This window comes from Labeo rohita, unplaced genomic scaffold (assembly GCF_022985175.1).
Source record: "Labeo rohita strain BAU-BD-2019 unplaced genomic scaffold, IGBB_LRoh.1.0 scaffold_263, whole genome shotgun sequence".
Lineage (NCBI taxonomy): Eukaryota > Metazoa > Chordata > Actinopteri > Cypriniformes > Cyprinidae > Labeo > Labeo rohita.
This window is the reverse complement of record NW_026128913.1, coordinates 63,959-81,478: the sequence shown is the minus strand read 5'-3', so window position 1 is coordinate 81,478 and position 17,520 is coordinate 63,959. Positions and strand designations below refer to the sequence as shown.

Below are 17,520 nucleotides of genomic sequence, written 5' to 3'. Positions count from 1 at the left end.
TATTTCATCTACATTTGTTTTTTAGCAATAGGGAGCAATATCGAATCTGATGAGGGAAAAGTATGAAGGCTTTGCCGGAGCTCGCCAGCAACACAGCTACTCCATCATTTGCGTCACGTGACCGATCACACATGTAAGTTATCATTACATGTCTGTGCTCGCCCATACAAACGTACAAAGTCAAATAATACACTTAAATCATGGTTGAAAATATATAGAAATAGAAGAAAACTTACTTTTGGGTCATGTACTAACACTCTGAACATCAAAAACACCAACGAACATCCAAATTACAGGCAGGAAGAAACTGACATCTTAAATTTCCAGTGTTTCCCTAAAGTTCCAGTGTGTGTGTGTGCAGTTTCAGAACCGCAGCCACAGAACCGGAAGTGAGGGGCGGAGTTATTGAAAATGAGATAAGCATGGCAGAGAGCACGGTGAGTTGTGAGTTGTCTGTAATTGTTTTGCTATGATATGGTGAATAATTGTCGTATATATTAAGTTAAGCGTTTTATTTATTATTATTATTAAATACTTAATTTCTGCTTTGATTTATCATCTTAATGAAGTTTGAATTTGTTGTCATACAATTTGTTGTACGATACAATTTTCGGATCGTGTGTTGTAAATAGGCTTTGCTGTGAAGCTTTGAATATGTTTATTATTCGTAAATATATTATATTATTATTCATAACATTTGTCATAGTTAATTGTGTGGTCCTTTCATCTACCTGAGCTGCAGCAGTGCAACTAATATTTACTTACAATATATTATTACATAACAGTTTTACAGTATACTTATTTATTTATTTTAGGCTTTACTATACACCGATGTGAATAAGGAAGTAGACAAACACTGCATATGTCTGTGTGTGTGTGTATATATATATATACATATATATATATATATATATATATATATATATATATATATATATATATATATCAACCAATTATTGGTGTAATTTAGTTAAATAAGGAACAAGGAAGTTTTTTTGTTGTTTTTTTTTTTGGTATTTATGGAAAGAATATTCTTATTTTATGCTGTTTTCCTGTATGCTCTACCACCTGTCTGATTTTACATCTGTAGGTAATTATCAGTTAAAGTAATTGACATGTATTATATTGTAGCAGTTGATATTTCAAGATTTCTCTGTGTTTTTTTCTCTTCCAATGTGACAGTTCAGACATACAGAGATGGTGGACTCTTATTCTTCTCGAGAAATTTGGGGTTTTCTCTGAAAGGTAGATACTGGACATTTCTTTTAGCCCACCATTACATCTGCACCCCCTTCTGACCAATTTAAATAAAACTTCATTTAAATAAATGTAATTGAATTTAATAATTTAAATTAACCAAGATATGTATATTACAGTGCAGAAACCCTACAAGACGCCCTTCCAAGTAGAGAACAGGCTATGCTTAGCAGCAGTGACGTATGTCTCAAATAACACACAGACACACACATATATATCTTAACATAATACATTTATGAGAAATATTAATATATTTAATATTCTGCAATGAAGGAACTCCCAGTAATCTGACACATGACAGAAGCTGTGAAATGGCTCCATTCCAACAGACCTCTTTTCTCTATAATGGATGAAGAGCACAAGGAAAAGGCCCTCAACAATCTCCTGGAACAATCAGAAACTTCCAGAGTGTCCTTCAAATTTCATTTTATGCAGGATTGTCATGGCAAAACAGGCCTAATAGTGTATTGTTCACTTGATAAACGTCAATTTAATATCATTCATTTTAATTTGACCCTCTCAGCACTTCTTATTTTAATTATATTCTTAAAAAAACTTGACCCTTTAATACTTGCACTCTATTCATTTTCTATATGCTTGTTTTCTTGAAAAAAAAAATTCAATTCATTTTTCAGTCTCTCTGTTTTATTTTTATATATTAACAAACAAACAACAAAAACCCTTGCTACATGTACTGCATTAGGCTAAATGAGACTTGTCATAGCACTTACATATTGCTCTTTTGTTGATTTTGATTGCTTCCATTGTCCTCTTTTGTAAGGCTAGGATCAAGACACCAATGACTAGAAACAAAACTAAACTAGACTAGTGTAGTGGGTTTGTTTCTGCATTGTGTGCGTTGATAATAAAAGAGACTTAACACGATGATGCAGTTGTCTTGTTTTTTACTTTCGGCTTTTGGTTTCTGTGTTGAAACACAACAGACGCCATCAGACAGTGAAAGGAAGAATCTCTGGTCTAGTTGTGCCTGTCAATCATTACATACTAGTGATGGGAAGTTCGGATCATTTTACCGACTCGGTCCTTTGAGTCTCGTTCAGCAAAATGAACGAATCTTTTTTCGAGTCATTTCGTTCATTTTGTTCATTTTAGCAAAATATAATTAAGCACACTTATCTAACCACAGAGATGTGAACAGATGGTGTGTAATTCCTGAAAGCTGTTTTCTGAATTCTGTTCAACAAGTAACACAAGCAAATCATACCTGATATTTAAGTGCTTGCAAACGTTTCAGGTTACGTATGTAACCTTGGTTCCCTGAGAAGGGAACGAGACACTGCGTCCTCTAGGGGACGCTATGGGGAACGCCGTCTGCGTGACCCGTGTCTGAAGCCTACATACAAAAACATCAACAGAGTTGGCCGGCGACAGCCTATGACGTCACTTCCGGCACTACCGGTGCGACCATAGTATAAAAGGACGCCGGTAGAACAGGACGGTCACTTCTTTGTCTGAAGTTCACATCCGAAGCATGGCAAAGAGCCTAGAGGACGCAGTGTCTCGTTCCCTTCTCAGGGAACCAAGGTTACATACGTAACCTGAGACGTTCCCTTTCGAGGAACTTGAACTGCGTCCTCTAGGGGGCGCTATGGGGAACGGTTATACCCACGCCGCCATGCTGAGGGGAGTGCCTGTCATCATAGAGGCGAGCACTAAGTACCAACTTCCTAAGCTTTAAGGGAGTTGCCCCTGAGATGTAGTGACGGCTGTCAGTGACATATCCCCTACGGCCAGAGCCTGGGCTGCATACCCCAACTTACCTGCAAGGGTCAGAACACTGGACCTGGGGTAGAGCCTCAGGTTTGGAAACCGAGGTATTCCTTTTAGGGGATACGGCCAAGTGCCTAGGATGACCTAGGTTGGCCTGTCACCCAGGAGCTACTGCAGCTCTGCAAGGTTCCCTCAGGAGCCATACTACAGGACTCCCTGCTCAAGAAAAGTTGAGCGTAAATAAAGAGCGTGCTGGGACTAGCGCGTGTAATACCGTTACTTTAGCCTGGCAGATGCTCTGGAGTGGGACCCAAGGTGGCCGGGGTTCTAACCATCTCGAGAAAGGGTACAGGCAATAGCGCGTGAATCCCTTACCATAAAGGAATGGACGCAGAACTCTGGTGCATTCCATACCACAGTGTGGATTTTAGAAAAGTGCCCAAAGGTTCGTGTGCGCACTTACCATATACATGGATTTGAGAAAGCGCCCAAAGGTTCGTGTGGGCCTTACCATACGAATGGATTTTTAGACGTACCGTTGAGAAACGGTGAAATAAGAAGACCCTCAGAGTGAGGGGAGCATTGCCGGCATAACAAGGCTCTAAGGGGAAGGCAGAAAGGGCGAATCTTAGTTGCCCGATAGGGCAGTGCTCAAAGCAAACCCTCGATAGGAGGGGAGCATACTGCACCAAACAGACAGTAGCCACCGCTATCTGTCTAATAAAACTGCCATAGAGCCGATACACTTAACCAAAGGAGAAGGCAGTGTATCGGGACAGGCTTCTACTCCCGAGACAGGAGGAGCCACTGAACCCCCCAAAGGGGACGAGCTCTCAGCAAACCCTTTCCGTAGAGAGGGGAGCATCGTCACACCCTGTAAAGGAGCCTTGGACGAGATCTGATCCCAGTGATCAGTTCCTTTGGCCTGAGGGGAAGGCAGTAAGGGTGAACCTTAGTTGCCCGATAGGGCAGTGCTCAAAGCAAACCCTCGATAGGAGGGGAGCAAACTGCGCCAAGCAGACAGTAGCCGCCGCTATCTGTCTAATAATACTGCCATAGGGCCGATACATTCAACCGAAATAGAAGGTAATGTATCGAGACAGGCTTCTACTCCCGGTGATGGGAGGAACACCTGATCCCCTCAGGGGGAACGAGCTCTCAGCAAACCCTTTCCATAGAAAGGGGAGCATCGTCACGCCCTGTAAAGGAGGCCCTGGAAGAGATCTGACCATGGTGATCTTTCTCTAGATTTGATCCCAGCGATCAGTTCCTTTGGCCTAGGGGGAAGGCATTAAGGGCGAACCATAGTTGCCCGATAGGGCAGTGCTCAAAGCAAACCCTCAATGGGAGGGGAGCATACTGCGCCAAGCAGACAGTAGCCACGCTATCTGTCTAATAATACTGCCAAAGAGCCGATACATTCAACCAAAATAGAAGGTTGTGTATCAGTACAGGCTTCTACTCCCGAGGGACGGGAGGAACACCTGATCCCCCCCAGGGGGGACGAGCTCTCAACAAACCCTTTCCATAGAAAGGGGAGCATCGTCGCACCCTGTAAGGGAGGCCTTGGGAGAGATCTGATCATAGAGATCTTTTAGATCTGATCCCGGCATCAGTTCCATTGGCCTGAGGGGAAGGCAGTAAGGGCGAACCTTAATCGCCCGATAGGGCAGTGCTCAAAGCAAAACCCTCAATGGGAGGGGAGCATACTGCGCCAAGCAGACAGTAGCCACCGCTATCTGTCTAATAATACTGCCAAAGAGCCGATACATTCAACCAAAATAGAAGGTTGTGTATCAGGGCAGGCTTCTACTCCCGAGGGATGGGAGGAACACCTAACCCCCCAGGGGAGACGAGCTCTCAGCAAACCCTTTCCATAGAAAGGGGAGCATCGTCACGCCCTGTAAAGGAGGCCTAGGAAGAGATCCGGATCAGATATGACAGGGAGCCACCTCTATAAGACTGCACAGAGAGCAGTATTTCGAGTATTCTCTTAAGGAAGCCCTTCTCACCCCACACAGACCTGTGCTTACCATCTCAATGGAAAGCATGGGCCCAGCTCTATCAAGGCCCGCAGAACCTCGAGAACAAGGGCCAGGAATGTAGCCAAAGGCTCCTCGGAGCACCCAGAGAGTTTCCGCAGAAACGACTCTGACTCGTAAGATGGTGAAACATAGCGTGCTCAAGCCCACTCCTCGGAGAGGCGACTCGCTGGATCACCAAAATGGCATGAGAATAGGTCTGTATGAAAAGGGTGGAAACCCAGAAACAGAAGGCCCCTCAGGGCGGGACGCAGATAAGGGGTCTCAGCCTGGTGGCCTCAGGTCCATGTGTCTATCCAAGGATGTCCAGGAGCTTCCTGCGAGAAAAAGATTTCCGAAGAGCTTACCTGGAGGTAGGACCATAGCCCTAGATGTAGTGCTGTAGTGGGGACCTGAAAATTTCCCAATTGATATGCCGAAGGCAGATCCAGGCAAGCAGACCATAACCATGGTCGAAGACCAGAGGGGGGTGCTCGAAGAGGACCTACCAAAGGAAACACACAAGACGGGTCTCAGAAATACAGCATGGTTAGACACATAATAAGGGATCGTACTCACCCACCGTGGTTCCCATGCCTGACTCCAGTTACTGGAAAGACCTTCTTGAGAAACTGCCCAGACCATCATAGTGGGTCACCTACTTATAACCCTAACAGGGGAGATGACACCGTCTAGGCAGGGGCTCAGGGAGACCACTGCTTAAAAAGCATATAAAGGGGAGCAATCACAGTGTTAACAGAAAAGGGAAATCAACCAATATTGACCTGACCACAAAGAATGGGCTGTCTCCCGGGCAGGGGTGACAGCACTTACCTGGCTAAGAGCTCAAAGAGACCGCTACTTAGAAACCCAGGAAGGGGAGCGATCAGCGAGCTAACACCTGGCTATCCTCGGATAGACAGCTCTATGAAAAGGGAAATGCGAATCCAGCAGTGCGCTGTCAAACTATAAACCTAAAAGGGAGGACAGCACCATGTTGGTACCAGAAAGCTGCTATTAGGAACGCCAAACAAGGGTCTTAAAAGCACTAGGGCTGCGCAAACAACCAGACGCGACAAATGTGCGCATTCTGCCAGCAACGCCGGTCCCGCGACCAGTCACAAACACCCCCACACACTGAGCCAGACGGCGTGGCACCCACCACACAGGGCCATAGCCCGCCAACAAGCCGCGCAACATTGCGCAGCCCACCAGCGAGGCATGGCACCGTGCAGCACATGCAGCCACACCCGACAGCAGGTGACGGAGTCCCATGACTAACGATGGAACCGGCAATCACATCCGACCATTCGCACAGCCCCAGCCAGCACATTGCTAAGCTTTCCATGCAAAAACTATAAACATCCTCAGATGGCTATACTATCCTCTTTATTTTCTGTCCATACCCCCGAGTATGGCAGAAAACTAACACCACAATCATAACGCGCAGCATACGTTCAACCCCCTCGGGAGCTGAACACGCTCCGCCCACGCGCCAGACTCCCCCGGGAATCAGGCGGAACGGAGCCGCCGCCGCGAATGCGTTGTTAATGCCCGAGAGGCGAACACACTCATGCAAATTCGGGTAAAGAGAAGACTCACCACTCTCCTCTGCGAATGCATCGTGATGAGCACATCCAGTTCCCTCGCGAGCTGGACGCGCCGCTCCCGACCACACACACACAGCTCGCGAGCTTCGTGCAAGCGGCTACGAGAGCACGCCAGTCCATCGCAAGAAATAAGCACTGAATGCGACAATCGCATTCAACTCCCTCAAGAGCTGAAAGCGCAGCTGGCTACCGCACACACGGCCCGCGAGCCCTGTGTAGCGAGTATGAGAGCGTGTGTGCCTCTTGCAACAAGCAATAATGTGAAGATCTTATTCAACTCCCTCGAGAGCCGATATTCGCTTAATCCTCACCATATAAGGACCGTATGAAAGGTGCGGGTATCAGAGCGTGCTTGTCTCTTGCAAGAGAGAAGCAAAGAGCGCAATAAACTCCACGGGAGCAAAGAGCGCTTGCTCCTTACCACGCATCGTCACACGTAATAAAACATTTGGTGAGAGACATGCACTCAATACGAGCTTTTGGTTACAGACAAAAGGTCAGTGAAGACGAAGAAGAGACCGTCCTGTTCTACCGGCGTCCTTTTATACTATGGTCGCACCGGTAGTGACGCATAGGCTGTCGCCGGCCAACTCTGTTGATGTTTTTGTATGTAGGCTTCAGACACGGGTCACGCAGACAGCGTTCCCCATAGCGCCCCCTAGAGGACGCAGTTCGAGTTCCTCGAAAGGGAAACTCATCATCAGTAGTCAAGGAAGTTGTTTTACCAATAGAGTATCAGTGTAGTTGAAGATCTGATGTTGGTACAGCGCTGTCAGAGGAAAAGTTTGCAGGATTCATCTGTTGTGCAGGTATCAGATCACAAACAACTAAAGCAAAACAAAAAAACATCTGTGAGCATGTTCATATCAGGAGCAATTTAAAGCATCCCTGCTAAATAAAATCATTAGTTCTATAATTTCTATCCCAAAAATGTTCATATAGGTATCTAGCCACTAACATAAATGAATAAATCAGTGCGCATGTTGATAGGCCTGGAGCAATATTGTTACATTAGCAATCACTAATATTGCCCATGTGATTTTTATAGCTATCATATGCACATGTAAGATGTGAAATGATTTCCTCATGAATTTAAAGTCCAGGAACTCTGACAAAACAGATGCCATGCAACAAAACAATAAAACTAATCTGGAGAAGAGATCTTCAAAGAGGGCAAACAACACCATCCCTATTGCTCATTTACAACCCCCTTCCTCCCTCTCCTCTCCTCCCCTGCATCTCACACGTTTCCCCCAAAAGGTTCCACTGAAAGTCACTAAGAATGTCCATATTCTACATGAGTTACACTTTGTGAATATGTTGAACTTTCCCTTTCATGTTTGGTATCGTTATAAAGGTCTCCGTGCGATTGGTAAAATGGTCTCAATTTCACAGAAGTCACTTATATTATGAGGAAGACTGAACACTTTTGTAGAATTGTGTTTTGCTGCTGAGGGGTGTGTTTTCCCCTTAGGGTCAGGTGAGAATCCCAGCAAGGTGTGACCCTGGGTCACGAGATCTCCTGACAAACCAAAAGGTTTTTTATGTGTTTACAACTGATTAGAAGATTTGTTTGTTTTGGTCTGGGTATATAAGCGAAGTGACAAAACATTACGGGGGGATTCTGTATTCAGAAGAACCCCACACTGTGTGTGAGAGTCTCTGGAGCTTTGGCTCTAAATCTCTCACACGCTGCTGTGTATCTCTAGGCGGTCAGGTATGCATCTCTCACTCTTAGATTTATCTTTGAGTAAATGATGTTATGTATTTATTTGAATTGGAACTAAATTTGATTCTGAATTGGACTTTCATTGTTTAATTGTGTAATTGGCGTGATACATCTTACCTGACAAATAAATTGTTATATTTAATTCAGTCTGATCTCTTCTGAAATCATTATTTCTAGTAGATTAAAGTGTAGTCTGATATTTTTCACAAAGTCTGCGTCCAGGATGGTCACACCGAAGTACCAATGGTTGGACCATGGGGAACACCATTAAGGGCTTCCGTTTTCTGACTGTCACTGGCTTAACACGTTGTAGTTCTCGTGATTATAGAAAAATACACTTTATGGTGAGGACTGCAGGGTGCAGTCTGCATAAAATGTATCATAACCACCCCTCAACCTCTGAGTAAGCCCAGAACTGGCGAGTTTGTGCCATGCGTTCACTGTTGGCCAAGTGAATTGCAAAGCGATATTAGGTCCTTAATAAACGAATAATTGAAAGTAGGGAATTTACAGAATAATCAAGTATCAGAAGTAATACACATTGATATTTGTGGTCAGCCTAAATTAGAGTAAACACCTAAATTCTAATGATCATATGAAATTGGAGTCAGATTAAATATGGAGCTAGATTAAAAGTGAAACTAAATCCTGATAAATTAAGCGAACTTTGCAGATGCGCTGTGAAAAGACTGAACACGCATTAAACCTTCAACCAGACAACTGGACTCCGCATTTGGGCCAGTGGATGGATCCTTACACACACATGCTTTGTATTTCTTATTATACAGTATAAAAACAACATCTGAGAAACTAAATTATTATTAAGCACATTATGTACACGTTTGAGCAGATATTTGCAGACAGAGTATTCAACAGTAAAGACTGGTCTAAGCATTCTTAGACATTACTTTTATATCGTCTAAACATTAGCCCTACTTTAATGTCATTGAAAAGTTGCCTATGATATTTCAAAATGTTGCACTCGATTTCACACATTTTAGTCAGGAATCATAGTTTTGGAAAAAGTCCAACTAGTAAATGCGTTCAAGTTTGTCTCAACAACACATTATCTAATGCCAATAAGAAACATTACTTACACTGTATAAGATCCTCTCGTCAGCTGCTGTAGAACAAGCTCAGCCTGTTCCTCTCAGCGCGTCCTCATCTGGAGTAAATACAAGTCTTCCCCTTCAGGAACTCAAGCTGCGTCCGGAGACGCTTTGGGAACGCCTTTGGCGGAACCACGCTCTGAATGACGTGTAAACTAGCCAATCAAACGATGATACGTCACGGGCGGATGACGTCATCGACCAGGAAGCATAAAAGCATGTGCGAAGCCGGCCGGCGTCAGCTTCTGTCTTTCAGCGGAGCGCTCTGTGTGTTTGTGTCTGTTTATCCTCCTTTTTTTTGCAGATGGATCTGCTGGAGGGAATGGAGACGGGTGACCCCCTATCTTCTTCCTTACCCGGCAGGTCCGCTGCCCGTTCCGAGGGTTTGGAAGCCCGCACTGCGGCTACTTCCTCCCGAGGGACGGGCTCTTCTCTCCATCTGTCGTCCTCCGAGGAGGGCGACCTTGAAAGCACCGCTGAGGAAGCGAGCCCTCAGTCGGTGCAGTATGAGGAGCTCTTGGAGGTGGTGACTCGTGCTGTGGCCAAATTAAACATTAACGAGGAAAAAGTCGCTCCGCAGAAAAGCAAGCTCGATGAACGCTTTCTGCGGAGCAAACCATCATCTCCAAGAAGAAGCCTTCTGTTCTTCCCCGACGCCCATGCCTTCATACCATGTCGCTGCTCCAGGCATGGGTCCTGCGCACCATAGAGAAAGGTTATGCTATTCAGTTCGGCGCCCCGCCGCCACCTTTCGACGGGGTCTTTCCCACTCTGGTGGGCCCCAAGCAGGCTCTGGTCATGGAGCAAGAAGTAGAGACCCTTCTGAGGAAGGAGGCCATCGAGGTGGTCCCTCCTCAAGACAAGGAATCCGGGTTTTACAGCCGTTACTTCATTGATCTTCATAGATCTTCGCCGCCTCAACCGATCAGTTATGAAACTGAAGTTCAAGATGCTTACAGTCAAGCAAGTAGTGTCACAAATCAGGTCCGAGGACTGGTTTGTGACGATAGATTTGAAAGACGCGTACTTTCATGTCTCCATCCTTCCTCAACACAGAAAGTTCCTGAGGTTCGCTTTCAGGGGCGAAGCTTACCAATATCGGGTTCTTCCCTTCGGCCTAGCACTCTCACCCCGTACGTTTACGAAATGTGTAGATGCTGCCCTGGTCCCTCTTTGTATCCAGGGCATTCGAATATTGAATTACATCGACGACTGGCTGATCCTAGCAGAGTCAGAGAGTTTAGCGGTTCGACATCGAGATGTCGTTCTCGCACACATGAAAACGTTGGGGTTAAGACTAAACGCCAAGAAAAGTGTGCTTTCTCCATCACAGAGGACCACTTATCTGGGCATGGTGTGGGATTCGACCATGATGCAGGCACGTCTGTCCCCTGCTCGGATCGAGTCGATCCTCGCCGCAGTCAAGAGAGTCAAAGAAGGCCGGTCACTCACTGTCAAGCAGTTCCAACAACTGCTGGGTCTGATGGCAGCTGCGTCCAACGTGATACCTTTTGGTCTGCTGTACATGAGACTCCTACAGTGGTGGCTCAAAACCAAAGGGTTCTCCCCGAGGGGAAACCCGCTCCGCATGATCAAGGTCACGCGCCGCGGGCTACGTGCCTTAGATATGTGGAGGAAGCCGTGGTTCCTAAATCAGGGCCCGGCACTAGGAGCTCCTTGTCGCCGCGTCACGCTAGCGACAGATGCATCCCTCACCGGGTGGGGGGCGGTCATGAGTGGCCGCTCCGCCCAAGGTCTGTGGATGGGTCACCATCTCAGTTGGCACATCAATTGCCTCGAGATGCTGGCAGTATTTCGAGCTTTGAAGTACTTTCTCCCAGACTTCAGAGATCGCCATGTGCTGGTGCGCACCGACAGTACAGCAGTGGTCTATTACATCAACCACCAGGGAGGTCTGCGGTCGCACCCCTTATACAAGCTGGCGCACCAGATCCTTGTGTGGTCCCAGGACAAACTCCTCTCACTTCGAGCATTTCATATACCTGGGCATCTGAATGTGGGAGCAGACATCCTGTCGAGGCAGGGGCCGAGGCCCGGGGAATGGATGCTTCACCCAGAAGTAGTGAAGCAGATATGGGGGATCTTTGGGCAGGCCCAAGTAGATCTCTTTGCCACGAGGGAGAATGCACAATGTCCCCTCTGGTTCTCTCTAGTTCATCCAGCTCCTCTAGGGCTGGATGCTATGGTACAGACGTGGCCAAGGCTGCGTCTGTACGCCTTTCCCCCGATCGCTCTGCTCCCGGGAGTTCTGGAGAGAGTACGCCGGGACGGGGTCAGCATACTGTTAGTAGCCCCGTACTGGCCGGGCCGAGTATGGTTCTCGGACCTGATATCTCTCCTCGACGGCTCTCCATGGGAGATTTCCGTCAGGAGGGATCTCCTCTCACAGGCGGGGGGCTCATTCCTTCACCCCCGCCCGGAGATGTGGAAGCTGTGGGTGTGGCACAACTAGTAGCTTCCGGTCTCTCAACTGAGGTTGTTGAGACCATCCTCCAATCCAGAGCTCCCTCTACGAGGAAACTGTATGCCCTGAAGTGGAAACTTTTTACTTCATGGTGTGGAGAACGCCAGCAAGACCCAGCTAACTGCCCAATTGGTACAGTACTGGAGTTTTTGCAGGCCCGTTTCTCCACAGGGTTAGCCCACTCCACCCTGAAGGTCTACGTGGCGGCAATCTCGGCCTACCACGCCCCTCTTGCTGGCATACCAGTGGGTAAAAACCCCCTGGTCATACGTTTCCTCCGCGGTGTGCTGAGGCTGAGGCCTCCGACATGACCCCATGTCCCTACCTGGGACCTGGCTGTGGTGCTTGAGGCTCTCTGTAAACCTCCTTGTGAGCCAATAGAAGACATACCGGCTCAGTTTCTCACTATTAAGACAGTGCTATTGCTAGCACTTACCTCCCTCAAGCGGGTCGGGGACCTTCAGGCCCTTTCAGTGGCCCCTTCACATTTAGAGTTTGCTCTTGGCATGATCAAAGCCTTCCTTTACCCCAGGCCGGGGTATGTTCCGAAGGTCCCCACTAATGCACCACAGCTGGTCGTGCTCCAGGCTTTCTGTCCTCCTCCCTTTCGGGAGCCCGACCAGCAGAAGCAAAATTGTATGTGTCCTGTACGTGCCCTTGATGCCTATGTCCAAAGAGCTGCCCTGTGGCGTAAATCAGAACAGTTGTTTGTCTGTTATGGCCCCCCTAAGAAGGGGTTTCCAGCTTTTAAAGAAACTCTTAGTAGATGGATTGTTGATGCCATTTCTACTGCCTACGAGTCCTCTGACCTCCCCTCTTCTTTGGGGGTCAAGGCTCATTCTACTCGCACTATGGGTGCTTCTAAAGCTTTTAATGCAGGTGTCCCAATACAGAACATTTGCAATGCTGCGGGATGGTCCACGCCCCTCACCTTTGTAAGGTTTTACAACCTGGATGTCCGAGCCACTCCCGGCTCTTCTGTTCTCCTGCCCTAGCTCCTTCACTAGGCAGGGATTTGGAAGTCCGGGGGCGTGGGCATCTCGTTCCCAAAGCGTCTCCGGATGCAGCTTGAGTTCCTGAAGGGGAACGCCTCAGGTTATGTATGTAACCATGGTTCCCCCGAGGGAACGAGACGCTGCGTCTCGGTCCATCCTTCCGGCATCCCTGCCGAGCGCTCGCTTCATCCACAGAAGCGTCTTTCACGTGGATGTTTGTAATAACAATAGCGCGGCACAGCGCGTGGGCATGAACTAATTAGCGGTAATGAGCTCAGATGGAAAAAGCAGGACATGGTATTGGTTTCATACGGATTACTTACACACAGAATATGTGTTTTCGATTAAACTTGCTTCATTTAAAACTAGACATTCCTAGCTTTCTATAGACATATCTCTGGTGTTTGTGTGTCATGTATTCGCTGAGTTTTAGTTAATTTTAGTGACGCATTTCAACTGGATATTCACAGAGACTGAGAAGAATGAAATGACACCCTGTATATTTTCTTTATTTACAAAAACCACGAACATTTGTTGATATGTTGAGCGTACACAAATAAAAGTAAACTTTCTACAGATTCAGGTGATGTATTACTTTTATGTGTCTAATCAAAACTGAGGGAGCAATTCAAGTTCTTTTTGCTCACATCTGGAAAATATGCGAGTGCTCCCGCCTGCAGGTTAGCCGACCCCAGGGTGTTAATAAAGTGAACACAGATTGTTGTGACTGGCCACCCGTACAACACATGCTGCTTTTCACCAACCTGAATATAGGCCGTGTGGAAGATGGATGGATTTGTTGATGTTTGTTTATGGTTAAATATTAAATACAACATTTCATTTGTTGATCAGGTGACAGTGCTTCTGGTATAGAGGCAGCTTCTCATCCTTCCATGTGTCTGAAGACCTTCCTTCAGTGGGTCACAGGGCAGAGACACGTTCCCATTCTGTCTCAGGAGAAGAAACGATTCAAAATCACAGTGCAGTTCAACCAGAACTGTGATGTCAAATATAGTGAGCACAGGATCTGTTACCCAACTGTAGCAGCATGTAGCAATACCATTATCCTACCAGTTAAACACATGTTACACTATGAAGACTTCAAAATGGTGATGTTGGAGGTCTTTTGTCTTGGCCAGGAATTTCTCAGAATATAACAACACAAGCTTGTCTTAACTATTATTTCTTGGCCAGGAATATATTAATTAACATTTCGTGTTCAAATTACTGTTTCTCAATGCAAAATATTAAGGCACTGAACGTAGATGTCTCGACCATGTGAGTATGATGTAGCTGTAGGATCAACAGAGGCTTGGAGGTGTCGCATTTCTTGCTCATTTAGGGGGGAGAGAGTTCAGGGACCACAGCTCCACATTCTGTTAATGATTCTTCTTGGGTTAAATAATAAACACTCTCCCAGTCTATGTCATAGTCCTCTACATCCTAGGAATTCATAAGATAAAATCATTTAAAATATCCCATTTGCACACTCTCTGTGCTGTGTCATAAATAAGAGAAATGAAAATCATTCCTATCTCTACATTCTCAGGTTCATGAATGCTGTGCCGTAAACGTCCCACCTCCCACAACTGCTGGGGCTCATATTTCCTTCAGTGTGTAGGGGCTGATGATTCCAGCCCTCAGCAAATGTCTGCAAGTCTTTGCGGAGACGGGGTAAAAACACAAAGTGGACAAGGAAGATGTGTGGTGTGTTTGAGATGTCCAGCAGGCCGTCTTCTTCAAGACTATGCAGGACATCGTAATATGTGACAGTCACTGCTGTCCACACATCACGCCAGAGCCTCTCAATCCTGTAATATGAAAAATCTTAATTCGTGAGATGCTTATGGACATATATGGTGCTTAACATTATCTTCAATTGTAATAATCTATTCTACTTCATGTATGGTATGGATGAAAAAAAGAACAAATATAAAAAAAAAATATTTTGCCATTAACCTGCATTTACTTACATTTGATTGTGTGACTTTCTCCAGAGATGAAACTTGCTCGATCTGTTTCCCTTGAAGTGAACATGAAGTGTGCGATGTCGAGGTTTTCAACTCCTTGATCACCATTAACCCTTTCCATGAATGTAAAAGATTTTGAAAAATTAATACATCAGTTTAAAGGACAAATACTTTTTTATTTACTCTGCCTCATGTTGTTCTAAATCTGTATGACTTACATTCTTTTACAGAACTCAAAAGAATTAGTTTGACAGTGTAATAGTCACAGTCACATAATGAAATTGAATGGTTTGAAACATCATGAAGGTGAGTGAATGGAGACAAAAATAAAAAATTAATTATTCTTACAGTAATGTGTTGAGGGTAAGAATCTAAATAAGTTATTTAGATTAATATTTACCTTGAAGGCAGTTCATTCCTCTGAACAGAGTCTATAAAAAAAGGTGAAGCCAGTTGATGTCTTGTTATTGTTCACTGCATCCAAGTACATGATCTAAACACAGAGCAAACCCATTAAACATAGTCAAGGCAAGTTTATTTAGATACATTTCATACACAATGGTCATTTAAAGTGCTTTACATAAAAGGAAGTAAAATGATCATAAAAATAATAATCACAACAAAAAAAAAAAAAAAAAAACAAGAACTGTAAAAACTTTTCAAATGATTTAAAAATTGATTTAAAATAAAATTAAAAACATATATAACAAAACATGTATTGATTGGACCATTATACATAAACACATCAAATTACCTTTCTGGAAAAACCATCAATGCCCCCAAAAATGACAAGGTTGTATCTAATTGAAAGAAAACACATTAAAAATATATATACATTTATTTATTTATCAGTTTTGGTAATGTGCAATTTTGAAACCAAATTAGAAACCAACCTTATCAGTTTGTGGTTTGTATCCACATGCACTAGACTGAGAGGAGCCCTAACGGAGTATTTTCTCTGTACTATTCAGCCTAGCTGTATCATACAGGAAAAACACCAACTGCATCTACTCTGTGCATCGAGGCCCTCAATCTGCTCCACTGTATCTTGTGACCTGAAGATCTCAGACTTCCCATCATCAATCTATATCCAACATGAGGCATTTCAGACTTGATGTTGGACACGAACATATCAAGCTCCTGGTCACTCATTGTACTGTATGAGTCTGACACAGACAACTCAAACTCCCTCATCCTACCAAAAACTGTTCTTTCACTAACACCTAAGAGTTTGGCAATGCAAGGAATGGGCAGGCAAATGTCTAGTAAAGACCTGAGCTTCTCCTTTTCTAGAATGAATTTGGGTCGTCCCATAACTCCTGCAACTGATTCCAGCTCAATTTGAATCGTTTCATTTTCAACCTGTCCTCTCACTAATGTACAGAGCATTTACAATACAATCAGGGAGAATTTTGTTCTTCTACAATACAATCAGGGAGAACGTTTTGTTCTTCTAGAGCATCAATAAATGGAGATAATCCAGGTCAAGGCCTGAGACAGAGTGACTAACAACATACTGCAGTTTATTTAACAACCTGTCCAAAACTAGTCCTCTAAGCAGGATCTGTAGAAACAAAAACAGCACAGACACTGAAAATTAGTTGTCATCTTATGTAGCAATATTACAAATGGTATTTATTATAGTGGTTAAAAAAATATTGACAGAACTAATAGCAGTTATTAGGATTAGGATCCACAATCATTTAAAATGTGGAGTCCAATACAAACATAGTGAATTTCACTTTTTTTCACTTTTTTTTTTTTTATTGTGACCTGTCATATCACATTTGGAAATATCATATAGCCTAATATTCTGAACATATTTAGTTATGCATTTAATGCATTTTCAGATAGTGTAAAGTGACCTGTAAGTGTCTCCGCATTCAGTGTTCCAGAAGTTCAGGGAATAAAAGTTCACTTCTATACAATATACCAAACACCTCCTTCCCTGATACATTTGGTTAATAATACTGCATCAAATATAATAAAATTGCTACCTGAGAACGGGGTTGATCATCTTCCGTCGTTGAATCTGATTCACTTTCAACCAATAAGATGCCGTGAAAGAGGTCGCATTTTCATTGGTCCACTGTGAAAGCCTATCCCAAACATGACTAAACACAAATGTATGATAAGAATAAAACAGGGGAAAAAGAAAAGAAAATTGAAAAGGATTGTTTTGAAAATAAGACAGCATAGAGTTGAGCTAATAAAACAAACACATGAAACATGGTAAACATTACAGTGTTTGCCCACCCCTATTCTGTCCCCAAATGACTGAATAAAACGGCCCCTAATCAAGTCACCGAGCATAATAGACATAAACTAGTCCTAACTCAACTGAGAGACCACAATAACAGCTTAGTCACTAGAGACGACATCCAAACCTTGGGTTCAATAATAAACTCAAATGTGAGTCTCCATAAGAAGAAGAAGAAGAAAACAGAGCTGTAGTTAAAGCTGATCAAACGTAGAGCACAGGGTCGACTGAGGAGTCGCTTTCTTCTTCCAGACGTTATTGTTTTCATAACTAACTTGAGGCCGGACGGGTCGACTAGGGATCGACTGAATCAATGTCGGACATCAGCTGTAGAGGAGCCGCTCTGTTTCCTC

General features: G+C 44.5%; 1 long non-coding RNA gene across 1 annotated transcript in view; it reads right to left on the bottom strand.

Annotated features, from left to right (window-relative positions):
* LOC127159914 (uncharacterized) overlaps nt 1-15,829 on the bottom strand; it is a 16,425-nt gene extending 596 nt beyond the window's left edge. The window contains exons 1-3 of the long non-coding RNA XR_007826600.1: nt 15,662-15,829; nt 15,308-15,400; nt 13,845-14,748 (exon numbers count right to left, since the gene is read on the bottom strand). This is a non-coding gene — a long non-coding RNA (uncharacterized LOC127159914). The remainder of the gene's footprint in view (nt 1-13,844; nt 14,749-15,307; nt 15,401-15,661) is intronic.
* Nucleotides 15,830-17,520: the final 1,691 nt, after the last annotated feature.